This window comes from Nicotiana tabacum, chromosome 2 (assembly GCF_000715075.1).
Source record: "Nicotiana tabacum cultivar K326 chromosome 2, ASM71507v2, whole genome shotgun sequence".
Taxonomy (NCBI): domain Eukaryota; kingdom Viridiplantae; phylum Streptophyta; class Magnoliopsida; order Solanales; family Solanaceae; genus Nicotiana; species Nicotiana tabacum.
In genome coordinates this window covers 37,457,962-37,477,058 of record NC_134081.1, presented here as the reverse complement: position 1 = coordinate 37,477,058, position 19,097 = coordinate 37,457,962, and the positions used below count along the sequence as shown (strand labels likewise).

Here is a 19,097-nt window from a genome sequence, read left to right as displayed (position 1 = left end):
CTAAGCCTCTGCTTGGTCGTTTTAAAGAGACCCACGCAGCATATTCTTCAGTTTTCCAATAATGCTGCGACGACAATGCTTAGAAGGATTTTAATGAGTGAGACAACGTATATTTGCGCTTATGCAATGAGAGAATTTAGAACTTTTGTGATGGTTTAAGATTTAGTTTGCAATAGAAAACAAGAGCTAAAGCTTTGATATTATATTAGTCATGTGGCAGCTAATTTCATAGGGGAGCAAGTAAATGACCAAGGGACTAAAGCAATCAGACTCTAGAATAATCATGATGCGATATTCGAGGACGAATGATCTCAAACGGGGAGAATGTTATGCCCCATAAGTTTACATGATTAAATTTTTGATAATTACAAACTTAATGATGTAATTTAATTGATCCGTAGGTGGATACAGACCTCCATGAGGACGAGAATATATTGGGATGTGGTAACATATACGAGATCTCAGGTGTGGAGTTAAATTGGAGTATTAATTAAAACGGCTGGTGGGCATACTGCAAATTTTTGGTTGGATAATTATGTGAAATTGATTAATATTAAAGGTGAAAGAAAAGGGTCCATGGCCCAACCCAATTTCTGGATCACAATATGAAAAGTTAAGGCAATAGAACATTGCCTTTTATAGGAAAATACCCTAAGTTGCCGCAGCTACCCGGTTGAGTAAGGGAAGCTTTCTGCAACTCAAGGAATACCAAATACTTACAATTCTTCTTTTAGGATTTAAATATGGGAGCTTCATAAAGGGAATTAGGGATGGAGTTTTGGCAGCAAACCTTGTGCTTTAGTTCATTATGAAAGAAGCAATTATAACTCCATCAAAAGAAAATGATCGAAGCAATTGCAAAGGGTATTTTGGGGTTAATCTATGGTGGCATTAAGAGGAAATATAGCTGGTATTGTATTCATACCAGTGGAATAATTTGTTTAGAGATGTTATCGGAGGAAGAGGCACCTACTCCGGTCAACAAAAGAGGATAAGAGAAATCTTTCAGTATTAGCCGCAATTATAAGCATTGACATCGTGAATAACATATCAGATGACTTGGTGAGCAGCGAGTTTGAGCTGGGTAGCTTTGAGGTAAGTTGTAAGGATTACTCTCCTAATAGGAATTCCATTAGAGCGAACATGCTTCAATGTATTCGATGAAATTTCTAAGCCATATCTGTTTATTTTCAGGTACTTAGTTTACTCTATTCTTATTTAGTATGACTTTAAATACAATGTGTCAGTCTTATATATGCTTATATGTATTATTATTTGCTGTGTGCCTTTGGTTGTGATATTTATATTTGTTTCAACACTCATTTATGCGTTAATGTGATCACATTCAGAAGAGAGAGCTAGCCGACCTCCCCTTGCGTGAGTGCTTTGATGCCAGGGTTAGCTATCCCACGCTCGTAGGGGCAATTATGTGCTGGGGAGATAGGTCGACACTCCCCCGTACGTGTTGCTAGATCTCACGTACGTAGGGCCACTATGTATAACTATTTTCCAGAAATGTTATTTCTTTGAAACTTACTTAGTTTCCAGCTTCACTTTCATGAGTTAATAGTTATAAACTCAGTTTCCATGTTTTCAGTTATCAACTTACAATTTTGCTTATAGTTTCAGTTTCTAGCTCATTTATTGTTTACAGAATTTATTGCCATGATATTATCTGAACCCCCTTCCTTTCATTTTATGATTTTCCCAGAAAATCTTGCTCTATCTTTTAGGGGTAGCCACTGAGATTTACTGGGTATCCTTTGGTGGTACTTAGCCTGATTGGGCCTGCCACGTTGTGTGGCAGGTGTTGAGATTGTAGGTGACGAGATACGTGGCTAGAGACAGACTCCGTAGACTCAGTTGGCGAGCCCTGTTAGTTTTTCATTGGTGGTCGGATTTCTTCAGCTTATGTTATTTTTTTTGGCACATTATTTATTCAATGCGTTATAGTTAATGTATTCAAATTTAAATCATTAGAGGCTCATGACTTAGTTTAGTGAGTTATGGTTCAGAGCTCAACTGTGTTAGAATCATGTAACTTAGTTATCAGATAATTGATTTAATGTAGTTTTAGTTATTTAAATTTGTTGCACTTAATGATATTTATGGTATTTACACTCGACAGGGATTAATTACGGGTTCTCTCGACGACCAGTTAGAATTGGGTGCCAATCACATTCCACTAAGTTTGGGGGCGTGACACATTTAGTCTCCATCTCACTCAAAAAGATCTTTTTTACTCGCTCAAGACTCATATCTTAAGATGGCTCTGAAATCAATTATTGATTTTTTAAAAAAGTTGAGAGTATACATGAAATAACAAAGGAAAACAAAAGAATTGACAGAAGTGCACACGTAGATACATCCAAGGGGATTTTGGTAGTATGAGTGAGCTAATATATCTTGCATTAAACTTGAATCTTCTCGGTGTTATTGCTGTATACGGGTGAAACCGGACCCATGAGACGACCTAGTTTCCGATAAAATAGATCGAGTAAGGGACATGATGACAAGGAGATAGAATCGAGGTAAGGGACTCATCGAGATAGGTTTCGGGGGCACGACGCCCGCCCTTGAGAATATCAGGGTCGTGACCCCGGTATCGATCCAAATCTTAAAAGACTTCAGAGAGTATTATCGGGCGACCGAACATGGTTAAAGGGAGGCCGTGATATCCGTGACCGGCCGGGTATTGCGGCGTGGATATCGGCAAATGGGACAATTCCTAGTAAGGTTAAGGATGCAAGTTTGTTGAAGGTCATGGTATAAAACCTTATTAGTGGAGGCTAAGCCTCTGCTTGGTCGTTTTGAAGAGACCCACGCAGCATATTCTTCATTTTTCCAATAATGCTGCGACAACAATGCTTAGAAGGATTTTAATGAGTGAGACAACGTATATTTGCGCTTATGCAATGAGAGAATTTAGAAATTTTGTGATGGTTTAAGATTTAGTTTGCAATAGAAAACAAGAGCTAAAGCTTTGATATTATATTAGTCATGTGGCAGCTAATTTCATAGGGGAGCAAGAAAATGACCAAGGGACTAAAGCAATCAGATACTAGAATAATCACGATGCGATATTCGAGGACGAATGATCCCAAACGAGGAGAATGTTACGCCCCATAAGTTTACATGATTAAATTTTCGATAATTACAAACTTATTGATGTAATTTAATTGATCCGTAGGTGGATACGGACCTCCACGAGGACGAGAATATATTGGGATGTGGTAACATATACTAGATCTCGCGTGTGGAGTTAAATTGGAGAATTAATTAAAACGGCTGGTGGGCATATTGCAAATTTTTGGTTAGATAATTATGTGAAATGGATTAATATTAAAGGTGAAAGAAAAGGGTCCATGGCCCAACCCAATTTCTGGCTCACAATATGATAAGTTAAGGCAACAGAACATTGCCTTTCATAGGAAAATACCCTAAGTTGCCGCAGCCACCCGGTTGAGTAAGGGAAGCTTTCTGCAACTCAAGGAATGCCAAATACTTACAATTCTTCTTTTAGGATTTAAATATGGGAGCTTCATAAAGGGATTTAGGGATGGAGTTTTGGAAACATACCATGTGCTTTAGTTCATTATGAAAGAAGTAATTACAACTCCATCAAAAGAAAATGATCGAAGCAATTGCAAAGGGTATTTTGGGGTTAATCTATGGTGGCATTAAGAGGAAATATAGCTGGTATTGTATTCGTACCAGTGGACTAATTTGTTTAGAGATGTTATCGGAGGAAGAGGCGCCTACTCTGGTCAACAAAGGAGGATAAGAGGAATCTTTCGGTATTAGCCGCAATTATAAGCATTGACATCGTGAATAACATATCAGATGACTTGGTGAGCAGCGAGTTTGAGCTGGGTAGCTTTGAGGTAAGTTTTAAGGATTACTCTCCTAAAAGGAATTCCATTAGAGCGAACATGATTCTATGTATTCGATGAAATTTCTAAGCCATATCTGTTTATGTTCCGGTACTTAGTTTACTCTATTCTTATTTAGCATAACTTTAAATGCAATGTGTCAGTCTTATATATGCTTATATGTATTATTATTTGTTGTGTGCCTTTGGTTGTGATATTTATATTTTGTTTCAACACTCATTTATGCGTTAATGTGATCACATTCAGAAGGGAGAGCTAGCCGACCTCCCCTTGCGTGAGTGCTTTGATGCCAGGGTTAGCTATTCCACGCTCGTAGGGGCTATTATGTGCTGGGGAGATAGGCCGACACTCCCCCGTGCGTGTTACTAGATCTCATGTACGTAGGACCACTATGTATAACTATTTTCCAGAAATGTTTTTTCTTTGAAACTAACTTAGTTTGCAGCTTCAGTTTCATGAGTTAACAGTTATAAACTCAGGTTCTATGTTTTCAGTTATCAACTTAAAATTTTGCTTATAGTTTCAGTTTCTAGCTCATTTATTGTTTACAGAATTTATTGCCATGATATTATCTGAACCCCCTTCCTTTCATTTTATGATTTTCCCAGAAAATCTTGCTCTATCTTTTAGGGGTAGCCAATGAGACTTACTGGGTATCCTTTGGTGGTACTTAGCCTGTTTGGGCCTGCCACGTTGTGTGGCAGGTGTTGAGATCGTAGGTGACGAGATACGTGACTAGAGACAGACTCCGTGGACTCAGTTGGCAAGCCCTGTTAGTTTTTCATTGGTGGTCGGATTTCTTCAGCTTATGTTATTTTTTTTGGCACATTATTTATTCAATGCGTTATAGTTAATGTATTCAAATTTAAATCATTAGAGGCTCATGACTTAGTTTAGTGATAGTGAGTTATGGTTCACAGCTCAACTGTTTTAGAATCATGTAACTTAGTTATCAGATAATTGATTTAATGTAGTTTTAGTTATTTAAATTTGTTGCACTTAATGATATTAATGGTATTTACACTCGACACAGATTAATTACGGGTTCGCTCGACGACCAGTTAGAATTGGGTGCCAATCACGTTCCACCTAAGTTTGGGGGCGTGACACATTTAGTCTCCATCTCACTAAAAAAGATCTTTTTTACTCGCTCAAGTTGAGAGTATATATGAAATAACAAAGGAAAACAAAAGAATTGACAGAAGTGCACACGTAGATACATCCAAGGGGATTTTGGTGGTATGAGTGAGCTAATATATCTTGCATTAAACTTGAATCTTCTCGGTGTTATTGCTGTATACGGGTGAAACCGGACCCATGAGACGGCCCAGTTTCTGATAAAATAGATCGAGTAAGGGACATGATGACAAGGAGCCGGAATCGAGGTAAGGGACTCAACGAGACAGGTTTCGGAGGCACGACGCCCGCCCTCGAGAATATCAGGGTCGTGACCCCGGTATCGATCCAAATCTTAAAAGACTTCAGAGAGTATTATCGGGCGACCGAACATGGTTAAAGGGAGGCCGTGATATCCGTGACCGGCCGGGTATTGCGGCATGGATATCGGCAAATGGGACAATTCCTAGTAAGGTTAAAGATGCAAGTTTGTTGAAGGTCATGGTATAAAACCTTATTAGTGGAGGCTAAGCCTCTGCTTGGTCATTTTGAAGAGACCCACGCAGCATATTCTTCATTTTTCCAATAATGCTGCGACAACAATGCTTTGAAGGATTTTAATGAGCGAGACATCGTATATTTGCGCTTATGCAATGAGAGAATTTAGAACTTTTGTGATGGTTTAAGATTTAGTTTGCAATAGAAAACAAGAGCTAAAGCTTTGATATTATATTAGTCATGTGGCAACTAATTTCATAGGGGAGCAAGAAAATGACCAAGGGACAAAAGCAATCAGACTCTAGAATAAACACGATGCGATATTCGAGGACGAATGATCCCAAACGAGGAGAATGTTACGCCCCATAAGTTTACATGATTAAACTTTCGATAATTACAAACTTAATGATGTAATTTAATTGATCCGTAGGTGGATACGGACCTCCACGAGGACGAGAATATATTGGGATGTGGTAACATATACTAGATCTCGCGTGTGGAGTTAAATTGGAGAATTAATTAAAACGGCTGGTGGGCATATTGCAAATTTTTGTTTGGATAATTATGTGAAATGGATTAATATTAAAGGTGAAAGAAAAGGGTCCATGGCCCAACCCAATTTCTGGCTCACAATATGATAAGTTAAGGCAACAGAACATTGCCTTTCATAGGAAAATACCCTAAGTTGCCGCAGCCACCCGGTTGAGTAAGGGAAGCTTTCTGCAACTCAAGGAATGCCAAATACTTACAATTCTTCTTTTAGGATTTAAATATGGGAGCTTCATAAAGGGATTTAGGGATGGAGTTTTGGAAACATACCATGTGCTTTAGTTCATTATGAAAGAAGTAATTACAACTCCATCAAAAGAAAATGATCGAAGCAATTGCAAAGGGTATTTTGGGGTTAATCTATGGTGGCATTAAGAGGAAATATAGCTGGTATTGTATTCGTACCAGTGGACTAATTTGTTTAGAGATGTTATCGGAGGAAGAGGCGCCTACTCTGGTCAACAAAGGAGGATAAGAGGAATCTTTCGGTATTAGCCGCAATTATAAGCATTGACATCGTGAATAACATATCAGATGACTTGGTGAGCAGCGAGTTTGAGCTGGGTAGCTTTGAGGTAAGTTTTAAGGATTACTCTCCTAAAAGGAATTCCATTAGAGCGAACATGATCTATGTATTCGATGAAATTTCTAAGCCATATCTGTTTATGTTCCGGTACTTAGTTTACTCTATTCTTATTTAGCATAACTTTAAATGCAATGTGTCAGTCTTATATATGCTTATATGTATTATTATTTGTTGTGTGCCTTTGGTTGTGATATTTATATTTTGTTTCAACACTCATTTATGCGTTAATGTGATCACATTCAGAAGGGAGAGCTAGCCGACCTCCCCTTGCGTGAGTGCTTTGATGCCAGGGTTAGCTATTCCACGCTCGTAGGGGCTATTATGTGCTGGGGAGATAGGCCGACACTCCCCCGTGCGTGTTACTTGATCTCACGTACGTAGGACCACTATGTATAACTATTTTCCAGAAATGTTTTTTCTTTGAAACTAACTTAGTTTGCAGCTTCAGTTTCATAAGTTAACAGTTATAAACTCAGGTTCTATGTTTTCAGTTATCAACTTAAAATTTTGCTTATAGTTTCAGTTTCTAGCTCATTTATTGTTTACAGAATTTATTGCCATGATATTATCTGAACCCCCTTCCTTTCATTTTATGATTTTCCCAGAAAATCTTGCTCTATCTTTTAGGGGTAGCCAATGAGACTTACTGGGTATCCTTTGGTGGTACTTAGCCTGTTTGGGCCTGCCACGGTGTGTGGCAGGTGTTGAGATTGTAGGTGACGAGATACGTGACTAGAGACAGACTCCGTGGACTCAGTTGGCAAGCCCTGTTAGTTTTTCATTGGTGGTCGGATTTCTTCAGCTTATGTTATTTTTTTTGGCACATTATTTATTCAATGCGTTATAGTTAATGTATTCAAATTTAAATCATTAGAGGCTCATGACTTAGTTTAGTGATAGTGAGTTATGGTTCACAGCTCAACTGTTTTAGAATCATGTAACTTAGTTATCAGATAATTGATTTAATGTAGTTTTAGTTATTTAAATTTGTTGCACTTAATGATATTTATGGTATTTACACTCGACACGGATTAATTACGGGTTCGCTCGACGACCAGTTAGAATTGGGTGCCAATCACGTTCCACCTAAGTTTGGGGGCGTGACACATTTAGTCTCCATCTCACTAAAAAAGATCTTTTTTACTCGCTCAAGTTGAGAGTATATATGAAATAACAAAGGAAAACAAAAGAATTGACAGAAGTGCACACGTAGATACATCCAAGGGGATTTTGGTAGTATGAGTGAGCTAATATATCTTGCATTAAACTTGAATCTTCTCGGTGTTGTTGCTGTATACGGGTGAAACCGGACCCATGAGACGGCCTAGTTTCCGATAAAATAGATCGAGTAAGGGACATGATGACAAGGAGATAGAATCGAGGTAAGGGACTCATCGAGATAGGTTTCGGAGGCACGACGCCCGCCCTCGAGAATATCGGGGTTGTGACCCCGGTATCGATCCAAATCTTAAAAGACTTCAGAGAGTATTATCGGGCGACCAAACATGGTTAAAGGGAGGCCGTGATATCCGTGACCGGCCGGGTATTGCGGCATGGATATCGGCAAATGGGACAATTCCTAGTAAGGTTAAGGATGCAAGTTTGTTGAAGGTCATGGTATAAAACCTTATTAGTGGAGGCTAAGCCTCTGCTTGGTCGTTTTGAAGAGACCCACGCAGCATATTCTTCATTTTTCCAATAATGCTGCGACAACAATGCTTAGAAGGATTTTAATGAGCGAGACATCGTATATTTGCGCTTATGCAATGAGAGAATTTAGAACTTTTGTGATGGTTTAAGATTTAGTTTGCAATAGAAAACAAGAGCTAAAGCTTTGATATTATATTAGTCATGTGGCAACTAATTTCATAGGGGAGCAAGAAAATGACCAAGGGACAAAAGCAATCAGACTCTAGAATAAGCACGATGCGATATTCGAGGACGAATGATCCCAAACGGGGAGAATGTTGTGCCCCATAAGTTTACATAATTAAATTTTTGATAATTACTAACTTAATGATGTAATTTAATTGATCCATAGGTGGATACAGACCTCCACGAGGACGAGAATATATTGGGATGTGATAACATATACTAGATCTCGCGTGTGGAGTTAAATTGGAGAATTAATTAAAATGGCTGGTGGGCATATTATAAATTTTTGTTTGGATAATTATGTGAAATGGATTAATATTAAAGGTGAAATAAAAGAGTTCATGGCCCAACCCAATTTCTGGCTCACAATATGAAAATTTAAGACAACAGAACATTGCCTTTCATAGGAAAATACCCTAAGTTACCGCAGCCACCCGGTTGAGTAAGGGAAGATTTCTGCAACTCAATGAATGCCAAATACTTACAATTCTTCTTTTAGGATTTAAATATAGGAGCTTCATAAAGGGATTTAGGGATGGAGTTTTGGAAACATACCTTGTGCTTTAGTTCATTATGAAAGAAGCAATTACAACTCCATCAAAAGAAAATGATCGAAGCAATTGCAAAGGGTATTTTGGGGTTAATCTATGGTGGCATTAAGAGGAAATATAGCTGGTATTGTATTCGTACCAGTGGACTAATTTGTTTAGAGATGTTATCGGAGGAAGAGGCGCCTACTCTGGTCAACAAAAGAGGATAAGAGGAATCCTTCGGTATTAGCCGCAATTATAAGCATTGACATCGTGAATATCATATCAGATGATTTGGCGAGCAGCGAGTTTGAGCTGGGTAGATTTGAGGTATGTTTTAAGGATTACTCTCCTAATAGGAATTCCATTAGAGCGAACATGCTTCTATGTATTCGATGAAATTTCTAAGCCATATCTGTTTATGCTCCGGTACTTAGTTTACTCTATTCTTATTTAGTATGACTTTAAATGCAATGTGCCAGTCTTATATATGCTTATATGTATTATTATTTGCTGTGTGCCTTTGGTTGTGATATTTATATTTTGTTTCAACACTCATTTATGCATTAATGTGATCACATTCAGAAGGGAGAGCTAGCTGACCTCCCCTTGCGTGAGTGCTTTGATGCCAGGGTTAGCGATCCAATGCTCGTAGGGGCTATTATGTGCTGGTGAGATAGGCCGACACTCCCCCGTTCGTGTTGCTAGATCTCACATACGTAGGACCACTATGTATAACTATTTTCCAGAAATGTTATTTCTTTGAAGCTAACTTAGTTTCCCGCTTCAGTTTCATGAGTTAACAGTTATAAACTCAGTTTCTATGTTTTCAGTTATCAACTTACAATTTTGCTTATAGTTTCAGTTTCTAGCTCATTTATTATTTACAGAATTTATTGCCATGATATTATCTGAACCCCCTTCCTTTCGTTTTATGATTTTCCCAGAAAATCTTGCTCTATCTTTTAGGGGTAGCCAATGAGACTTACTGGGTATCCTTTGGTGGTACTTAGCCTGTTTGGGCTTGTCACGTTGTGTGGCAGGTGTTGAGATTGTAGGTGACGAGATACGTGGCTAGAGACAGACTCCGTGGACTCAGTTGGCGAGCCCTGTTAGTTTTTCATTGGTGGTCGGATTTCTTCAGCTTATGTTATTTTTTTTGGCACATTATTTATTCAATGCGTTATAGTTAATGTATTCAAATTTAAATCATTAGAGGCTCATGACTTAGTTTAGTGAGTTATGGTTCAGAGCTCAACTGTGTTAGAATCATGTAACTTAGTTATTTGATAATTGATTTAATGTAGTTTTAGTTATTTAAATTTGTTGCACTTAATGATATTTATGGTATTTACACTCGACACGGATTAATTACGGGTTCGCTCGACGACCAGTTAGAATTGGGTGCTAATCACGTTCCACCTAAGTTTGGGGGCGTGACACATTTAGTCTCCATCTCACTCAAAAAGATCTTTTTTACTCGCTCAAGTTGAGAGTATACATGAAATAACAAAGGAAAATAAAAGAATTGATAGAAGTGCACACGTAGATACATCCAAGGGGATTTTGGTGGTATGAGTGAGCTAATATATCTTGCATTAAACTTGAATCTTCTCAGTGTTGTTGCTGTATACGGGTGAAACCGGACCCTTAAGACGGCCCAGTTTCTAATAAAATAGATCGAATAAGAGACATGATGACAAGGAGCCCGAATCGAGGTAAGGGACTCAACGAGACAGGTTTCGGGGGCACGACGCCCGCTCTCGAGAATATCGGGGTCGTGACCCCGGTATCGATCTAAATCTTAAAAGACTTCAGAGAGTATTATCGGGCGACCAAACATGGTTAAAGGGAGGCCGTGATATCCGTGACCGGCCGGGTATTGCGGCATGGATATCGGCAAATGGGACAATTTCTAGTAAGGTTAAGGATGCAAGTTTGGGGAAGGTCATGGTATAAAACCTTATTAGTGGAGGCTAAGCCTCTGCTTGGTCGTTTTGAAGAGAACCACGCAGCATATTCTTCAGTTTTCCAATAATGCTGCGACAACAATGCTTAGAAGGATTTAATGAGCGAGACATCGTATATTTGCGCTTATGCAATGAGAGAATTTAGAACTTTTGTGATGGTTTAAGATTTAGTTTGCAATAGAAAACAAGAGCTAAAGCTTTGATATTATATTAGTCATGTGGCAACTAATTTCATAGGGGAGCAAGAAAATGACCAAGGGACTAAAGCAATCAGACTCTAGAATAAACAAGATGCGATATTCGAGGACGAATGATCCCAAATGGGGAGAATGTTATGCCCCATAAGTTTACATGATTAAATTTTCGATAATTACAAACTTAATGATGTAATTTAATTGATCCATAGGTGGATACAGACCTCCACGAGGACGAGAATATATTGGGATGTGATAACATATACTAGATCTCGCGTGTGGAGTTAAATTGGAGAATTAATTAAAATGGCTGGTGGGCATATTGCAAATTTTTGTTTGGATAATTATGTGAAATGGATTAATATTAAAGGTGAAATAAAAGGGTTCATGGCCCAACCCAATTTCTGGCTCACAATATGAAAATTTAAGACAACAGAACATTGCCTTTCATAGGAAAATACCCTAAGTTACCGCAGCCACCCGGTTGAGTAAGGGAAGATTTCTGCAACTCAATGAATGCCAAATACTTACAATTCTTCTTTTAGGATTTAAATATAGGAGCTTCATAAAGGGATTTAGGGATGGAGTTTTGGAAACATACCTTGTGCTTTAGTTCATTATGAAAGAAGCAATTACAACTCCATCAAAAGAAAATGATCGAAGCAATTGCAAAGGGTATTTTGGGGTTAATCTATGGTGGCATTAAGAGGAAATATAGCTGGTATTGTATTCGTACCAGTGGACTAATTTGTTTAGAGATATTATCGGAGGAAGAGGCGCCTACTCTGGTCAACAAAAGAGGATAAGAGGAATCCTTCGGTATTAGCCGCAATTATAAGCATTGACATCGTGAATATCATATCAGATGATTTGGCGAGCAGCGAGTTTGAGCTGGGTAGATTTGAGGTAAGTTTTAAGGATTACTCTCCTAATAGGAATTCCATTAGAGCGAACATGCTTCTATGTATTCGATGAAATTTCTAAGCCATATCTGTTTATGCTCCGGTACTTAGTTTACTCTATTCTTATTTAGTATGACTTTAAATGCAATGTGCCAGTCTTATATATGCTTATATGTATTATTATTTGCTGTGTGCCTTTGGTTGTGATATTTATATTTTGTTTCAACACTCATTTATGCATTAATGTGATCACATTCAGAAGGGAGAGCTAGCTGACCTCCCCTTGCGTGAGTGCTTTGATGCCAGGGTTAGCGATCCAATGCTCGTAGGGGCTATTATGTGCTGGTGAGATAGGCCGACACTCCCCCGTTCGTGTTGCTAGATCTCACATACGTAGGACCACTATGTATAACTATTTTCCAGAAATGTTATTTCTTTGAAGCTAACTTAGTTTCCAGCTTCAGTTTCATGAGTTAACAGTTATAAACTCAGTTTCTATGTTTTCAGTTATCAACTTACAATTTTGCTTATAGTTTCAGTTTCTAGCTCATTTATTATTTACAGAATTTATTGCCATGATATTATCTGAACCCCCTTCCTTTCGTTTTATGATTTTCCCAGAAAATCTTGCTCTATCTTTTAGGGGTAGCCAATGAGACTTACTGGGTATCCTTTGGTGGTACTTAGCCTGTTTGGACTTGTCACGTTGTGTGGCAGGTGTTGAGATTGTAGGTGACGAGATACGTGGCTAGAGACAGACTCCGTGGACTCAGTTGGCGAGCCCTGTTAGTTTTTCATTGGTGGTCAGATTTCTTCAGCTTATGTTATTTTTTTTGGCACATTATTTATTCAATGCGTTATAGTTAATGTATTCAAATTTAAATCATTAGAGGCTCATGACTTAGTTTAGTGAGTTATGGTTCAGAGCTCAACTGTGTTAGAATCATGTAACTTAGTTATTTGATAATTGATTTAATGTAGTTTTAGTTATTTAAATTTGTTGCACTTAATGATATTTATGGTATTTACACTCGACACGGATTAATTACGGGTTCGCTCGACGACCAGTTAGAATTGGGTGCTAATCACGTTCCACCTAAGTTTGGGGGCGTGACACATTTAGTCTCCATCTCACTCAAAAAGATCTTTTTTACTCGCTCAAGTTGAGAGTATACATGAAATAACAAAGGAAAATAAAAGAATTGACAGAAGTGCACACGTAGATACATCCAAGGGGATTTTGGTGGTATGAGTGAGCTAATATATCTTGCATTAAACTTGAATCTTCTCAGTGTTGTTGCTGTATACGGGTGAAACCGGACCCTTAAGACGGCCCAGTTTCTGATAAAAAAGATCGAGTAAGGGACATGATGACAAGGAGCCCGAATCGAGGTAAGGGACTCAATGAGACAGGTTTCGGGGGCACGACGCCCGCTCTCGAGAATATCGGGGTCGTGACCCCGGTATCGATCCAAATCTTAAAAGACTTCAGAGAGTATTATCGGGCGGCCGAACATGGTTAAAGGGAGGCCGTGATATCCGTGACCGGCCGGGTATTGCGGCATGGATATCGGCAAATGGGATAATTCCTAGTAAGGTTAAGGATGCAAGTTTGGTGAAGGTCATGGTATAAAACCTTATTAGTGGAGGCTAAGCCTCTGCTTGGTCGTTTTGAAGAGAACCACGCAGTATATTCTTCAGTTTTCCAATAATGATGCGACAACAATGCTTAGAAGGATTTTAATGAGCGAGACATCGTATATTTGCGCTTATGCAGTGAGAGAATTTAGAACTTTTGTGATGGTTTAAGATTTAGTTTGCAATAGAAAACAAGAGCTAAAGCTTTGATATTATATTAGTCATGTGGCAACTAATTTCATAGGGGAGCAAGAAAATGACCAAGGGACTAAAGCAATCTGACTCTAGAATAAACAAGATGCGATATTCGAGGACGAATGATCCCAAATGGGGAGAATGTTATGCCCCATAAGTTTACATGATTAAATTTTCGATAATTACAAACTTAATGATGTAATTTAATTGATCCATAGGTGGATACAGACCTCCACGAGGACGAGAATATATTGGGATGTGATAACATATACTAGATCTCGCGTGTGGAGTTAAATTGGAGAATTAATTAAAATGGCTGGTGGGCATATTGCAAATTTTTGTTTGGATAATTATGTGAAATGGATTAATATTAAAGGTGAAATAAAAGGGTTCATGGCCCAACCCAATTTGTGGCTCACAATATGAAAATTTAAGACAACAGAACATTGCCTTTCATAGGAAAATACCCTAAGTTACCGCAGCCACCCGGTTGAGTAAGGGAAGATTTCTGCAACTCAATGAATGCCAAATACTTACAATTCTTCTTTTAGGATTTAAATATAGGAGCTTCATAAAGGGATTTAGGGATGGAGTTTTGGAAACATACCTTGTGCTTTAGTTCATTATGAAAGAAGCAATTACAACTCCATCAAAAGAAAATGATCGAAGCAATTGCAAAGGGTATTTTGGGGTTAATCTATGGTGGCATTAAGAGGAAATATAGCTGGTATTGTATTCGTACCAGTGGACTAATTTGTTTAGAGATGTTATCGGAGGAAGAGGCGCCTACTCTGGTCAACAAAAGAGGATAAGAGGAATCCTTCGGTATTAGCCGCAATTATAAGCATTGACATCGTGAATATCATATCAGATGATTTGGCGAGCAGCGAGTTTGAGCTGGGTAGATTTGAGGTAAGTTTTAAGGATTACTCTCCTAATAGGAATTCCATTAGAGCGAACATGCTTCTATGTATTCGATGAAATTTCTAAGCCATATCTGTTTATGCTCCGGTACTTAGATTACTCTATTCTTATTTAGTATGACTTTAAATGCAATGTGCCAGTCTTATATATGCTTATATGTATTATTATTTGCTGTGTGCCTTTGGTTGTGATATTTATATTTTGTTTCAACACTCATTTATGCATTAATGTGATCACATTCAGAAGGGAGAGCTAGCCGACCTCCCCTTGTGTGAGTGCTTTGATGCTAGGGTTAGCGATCCAATGCTCGTAGGGGCTATTATGTGCTGGTGAGATAGGCCGACACTCCCCCGTTCGTGTTGCTAGATCTCACGTACGTAGGACCACTATGTATAACTATTTTCCAGAAATGTTATTTCTTTGAAGCTAATTTAGTTTCCAGCTTCAGTTTCATGAGTTAACAGTTATAAACTCAGTTTCTATGTTTTCAGTTATCAACTTACAATTTTGCTTATAGTTTCAGTTTCTAGCTCATTTATTATTTACTGAATTTATTGCCATGATATTATCTGAACCCCCTTCCTTTCGTTTTATGATTTTCCCAGAAAATCTTGCTCTATCTTTTAAGAGTAGCCAATGAGACTTACTGGGTATCCTTTGGTGGTACTTAGCCTGTTTGGGCTTGTCACGTTGTGTGGCAAGTGTTGAGATTGTAGGTGATGAGATATGTGGCTAGAGACAGACTCCGTGGACTCAGTTGGCGAGCCCTGTTAGTTTTTCATTGGTGGTCGGATTTCTTCAGCTTATGTTATTTTTTTTGGCACATTATTTATTCAATGCGTTACAGTTAATGTATTCAAATTTAAATCATTAGAGGCTCATGACTTAGTTTAGTGAGTTATGGTTCAGAGCTCAACTGTGTTAGAATCATGTAACTTAGTTATCAGATAATTGATTTAATGTAGTTTTAGTTATTTAAATTTGTTGCACTTAATGATATTTATGGTATTTACACTCGACACAGATTAATTACGGGTTCGCTCGACGACCAGTTAGAATTGGGTGCCAATCACGTTCCACCTAAGTTTGGGGGCGTGACACATTTAGTCTCCATCTCACTCAAAAAGATCTTTTTTACTCGCTTAAGTTGAGAGTATACATGAAATAACAAAGGAAAACAAAAGAATTGACAGAAGTGCACACGTAGATACATCTAAGGGGATTTTGGTGGTATGAGTGAGCTAATATATCTTGCATTAAACTTGAATCTTCTCAGTGTTGTTGCTGTATACGGGTGAAACCGGACCCTTAAGACGGCCCAGTTTCTGATAAAAAAGATCGAGTAAGGGACATGATGACAAGGAGCCCGAATCGAGGTAAGGGACTCAATGAGACAGGTTTCGGGGGCACGACGCCCGCTCTCGAGAATATCGGGGTCGTGACCCCGGTATCGATCCAAATCTTAAAAGACTTCAGAGAGTATTATCGGGCGGCCGAACATGGTTAAAGGGAGGCCGTGATATCCGTGACCGGCCGGGTATTGCGGCATGGATATCGGCAAATGGGATAATTCCTAGTAAGGTTAAGGATGCAAGTTTGGTGAAGGTCATGGTATAAAACCTTATTAGTGGAGGCTAAGCCTCTGCTTGGTCGTTTTGAAGAGAACCACGCAGTATATTCTTCAGTTTTCCAATAATGCTGCGACAACAATGCTTAGAAGGATTTTAATGAGTGAGACATCGTATATTTGCGCTTATGCAATGAGAGAATTTTGAACTTTTGTGATGGTTTAAGATTTAGTTTGCTATAGAAAACAAGAGCTAAAGCTTTGATATTATATTAGTCATGTGGCAACTAATTTCATAGGGGAGCAAGAAAATGACCAAGGGACTAAAGCAATCAGATTCAAGAATAATCATGATGCGATATTTGAGGACCAATGATCCCAAACGGGGAGAATGTTATGCCCCATAAGTTTACATGATTAAATTTTCGATAATTACAAACTTAATGATGTAATTTAATTGATCCATAGGTGGATACAGACCTCCACGAGGATGAGAATATATTGGGATGTGGTAACATATACTAGATCTCGCGTGTGGAGTTAAATTGGAGAATTAATTAAAACAGCTGGTGGGCTTATTGCAAATTTTTGTTTGGATAATTATGTGAAATGGATTAATATTAAAGGTGAAATAAAAGGGTCCATGGCCCAACCCAATTTCTGGCTCACAATATGAAAAGTTAAGACAACAGAATATTGCCTTTCATAGGAAAATACCCTAAGTTGCCGCAGCCACCCGGTTGAGTAAGGGAAGATTTCTGCAACTCAATGAATGCCAAATACTTACAATTCTTCTTTTAGGATTTAAATATAGGAGCTTCATAAAGGGATTTAGGGATGGAGTTTTGGAAACATACCTTGTGCTTTAGTTCATTATGAAAGAAGCAATTACAACTCCATCAAAAGAAAATGATCGAAGCAATTGCAAAGGGTATTTTGGGGTTAATCTATGGTGGCATTAAGAGGAAATATAGCTGGTATTGTATTCGTACCAGTGGACTAATTTGTTTAGAGATGTTATCGGAGGAAGAGGCGCCTACTCTGGTCAACAAAGGAGGATAAGAGGAATCTTTCGGTATTAGCCGCAATTATAAGCATTGACATCGTGAATATCATATCAGATGATTTGGCGAGCAACGAGTTTGAGCTAGGTAGATTTGAGGTAAGTTTTAAGGATTACTCTCCTAATAGGAATTCCATTAGAGCGAACATGCTTCTATGTATTCGATGAAATTTCTAAGCCATATCTTTTTATGCTCCGGTACTTAGTTTACTCTATTCTTATTTAGTATGACGTTAAATGCAATGTGCCAATCTTATATATGCTTATATGTATTATTATTTGCTGTGTGCCTTTGGTTGTGATATTTATATTTTGTTTCAACACTCATTTATGCATTAATGTGATCATATTCAGAAGGGAGAGCTAGCCGAACTTCCCTTGGTGAGTGCTTTGATGCCAGGGTTAGCGATCCCATGCTCGTAGGGGCTATTATGTGCTGGTGAGATAGGCCGACACTCCCCCGTACGTGTTGCTAGATCTCACGTACGTAGGACCACTATGTATAACTATTTTCCAGAAATGTTATTTCTTTGAAACTAACTTAGTTTCCAGCTTCAGTTTCATGAGTTAACAGTTATAAACTCAGTTTCTATGTTTTCAGTTATCAACTTACAATTTTGCTTATAGTTTCAGTTTCTAGCTCATTTATTGTTTACAAAATTTATTGCCATGATATTATCTGAACCCCCTTCCTTTCGTTTTATGATTTTCCTAGAAAATCTTGCTCTATCTTTTAGAGATAGCCAATGAGACTTACTGGGTTTCCTTTGGTGGTACTTAGCCTGTTTGGGCCTGCCACGTTGTGTGGCAGGTGTTGAGATTATAGGTGACGAGATACATGGCTAGAGACAGACTCTGTGGACTCAGTTGGCGAGCCCTGTTAGTTTTTCATTGGTGGTTGGATTTCTTCAGCTTATGTTATTTTTTTGGCACATTATTTATTCAATGCGTTATAGTTAATGTATTCAAATTTAAATCATTAGAGGCTCATGACTTAGTTTAGTGAGTTATGGTTCCGAGCACAACTGTGTTAGAATCATGTAACTTAGTTATCAGATAATTGATTTAATGTAGTTTTAGTTATTTAAATTTGTTGCACTTAATGATATTTATGGTATTTACACTCGACACGGATTAATTACGGGTTCGCTCAACGACCAGTTAGAATTGGGTGCCAATCAGGTTCCACCTAAGTTTGGGGGCGTGACACATTTAGTCTCCATCTCACTCTAAAAGATCTTTTTTACTCACTCAAGACTCATATCTTAAGATGGTTCTGAAATCAATTATTGATTTTTTTAAAAAGTTGAGAGTTTACATGAAATAACAAAGGAAAACAAAAGAATTGACAGAAGTGCACACGTAGATACATCCAAGGAGATTTTGGTGGTATGAGTAAGCTAATATATCTTGCATTAAACTTGAATCTTCTTGGTGTTGTTGCTGTATACGGGTGAAACCGGACCCATGAGATGGCCCAGTTTCCGATAAAATAGATCGAGTAAGGGACATGATGACAAGGAGCCGGAATCGAGGTAAGGGACTCATCGAGACAGGTTTCGGGGGCACGACGCCCGCCCTCGAGAATATCGGGGTC

At 38.3% G+C, this 19,097-nt stretch overlaps 1 long non-coding RNA gene across 20 annotated transcripts; it reads left to right on the top strand.

Annotated features, from left to right (window-relative positions):
• The first annotated feature begins 522 nt into the window (after positions 1 to 522).
• On the top strand, positions 523 to 18,625 carry LOC107800807 (uncharacterized). Of its 20 annotated transcripts, none has more exons than XR_012699909.1 (5): positions 523 to 1,095; positions 1,712 to 3,884; positions 4,140 to 12,117; positions 12,735 to 14,858; positions 15,476 to 18,625. It is a non-coding gene; the product is annotated as an uncharacterized LOC107800807 (long non-coding RNA). The 20 variants fall into 20 exon arrangements; XR_012699913.1 differs by having other exon boundaries at positions 1,712 to 6,631; positions 6,886 to 12,117; XR_012699912.1 differs by having other exon boundaries at positions 1,712 to 7,015; positions 7,248 to 12,117.
• Positions 18,626 to 19,097: the final 472 nt, after the last annotated feature.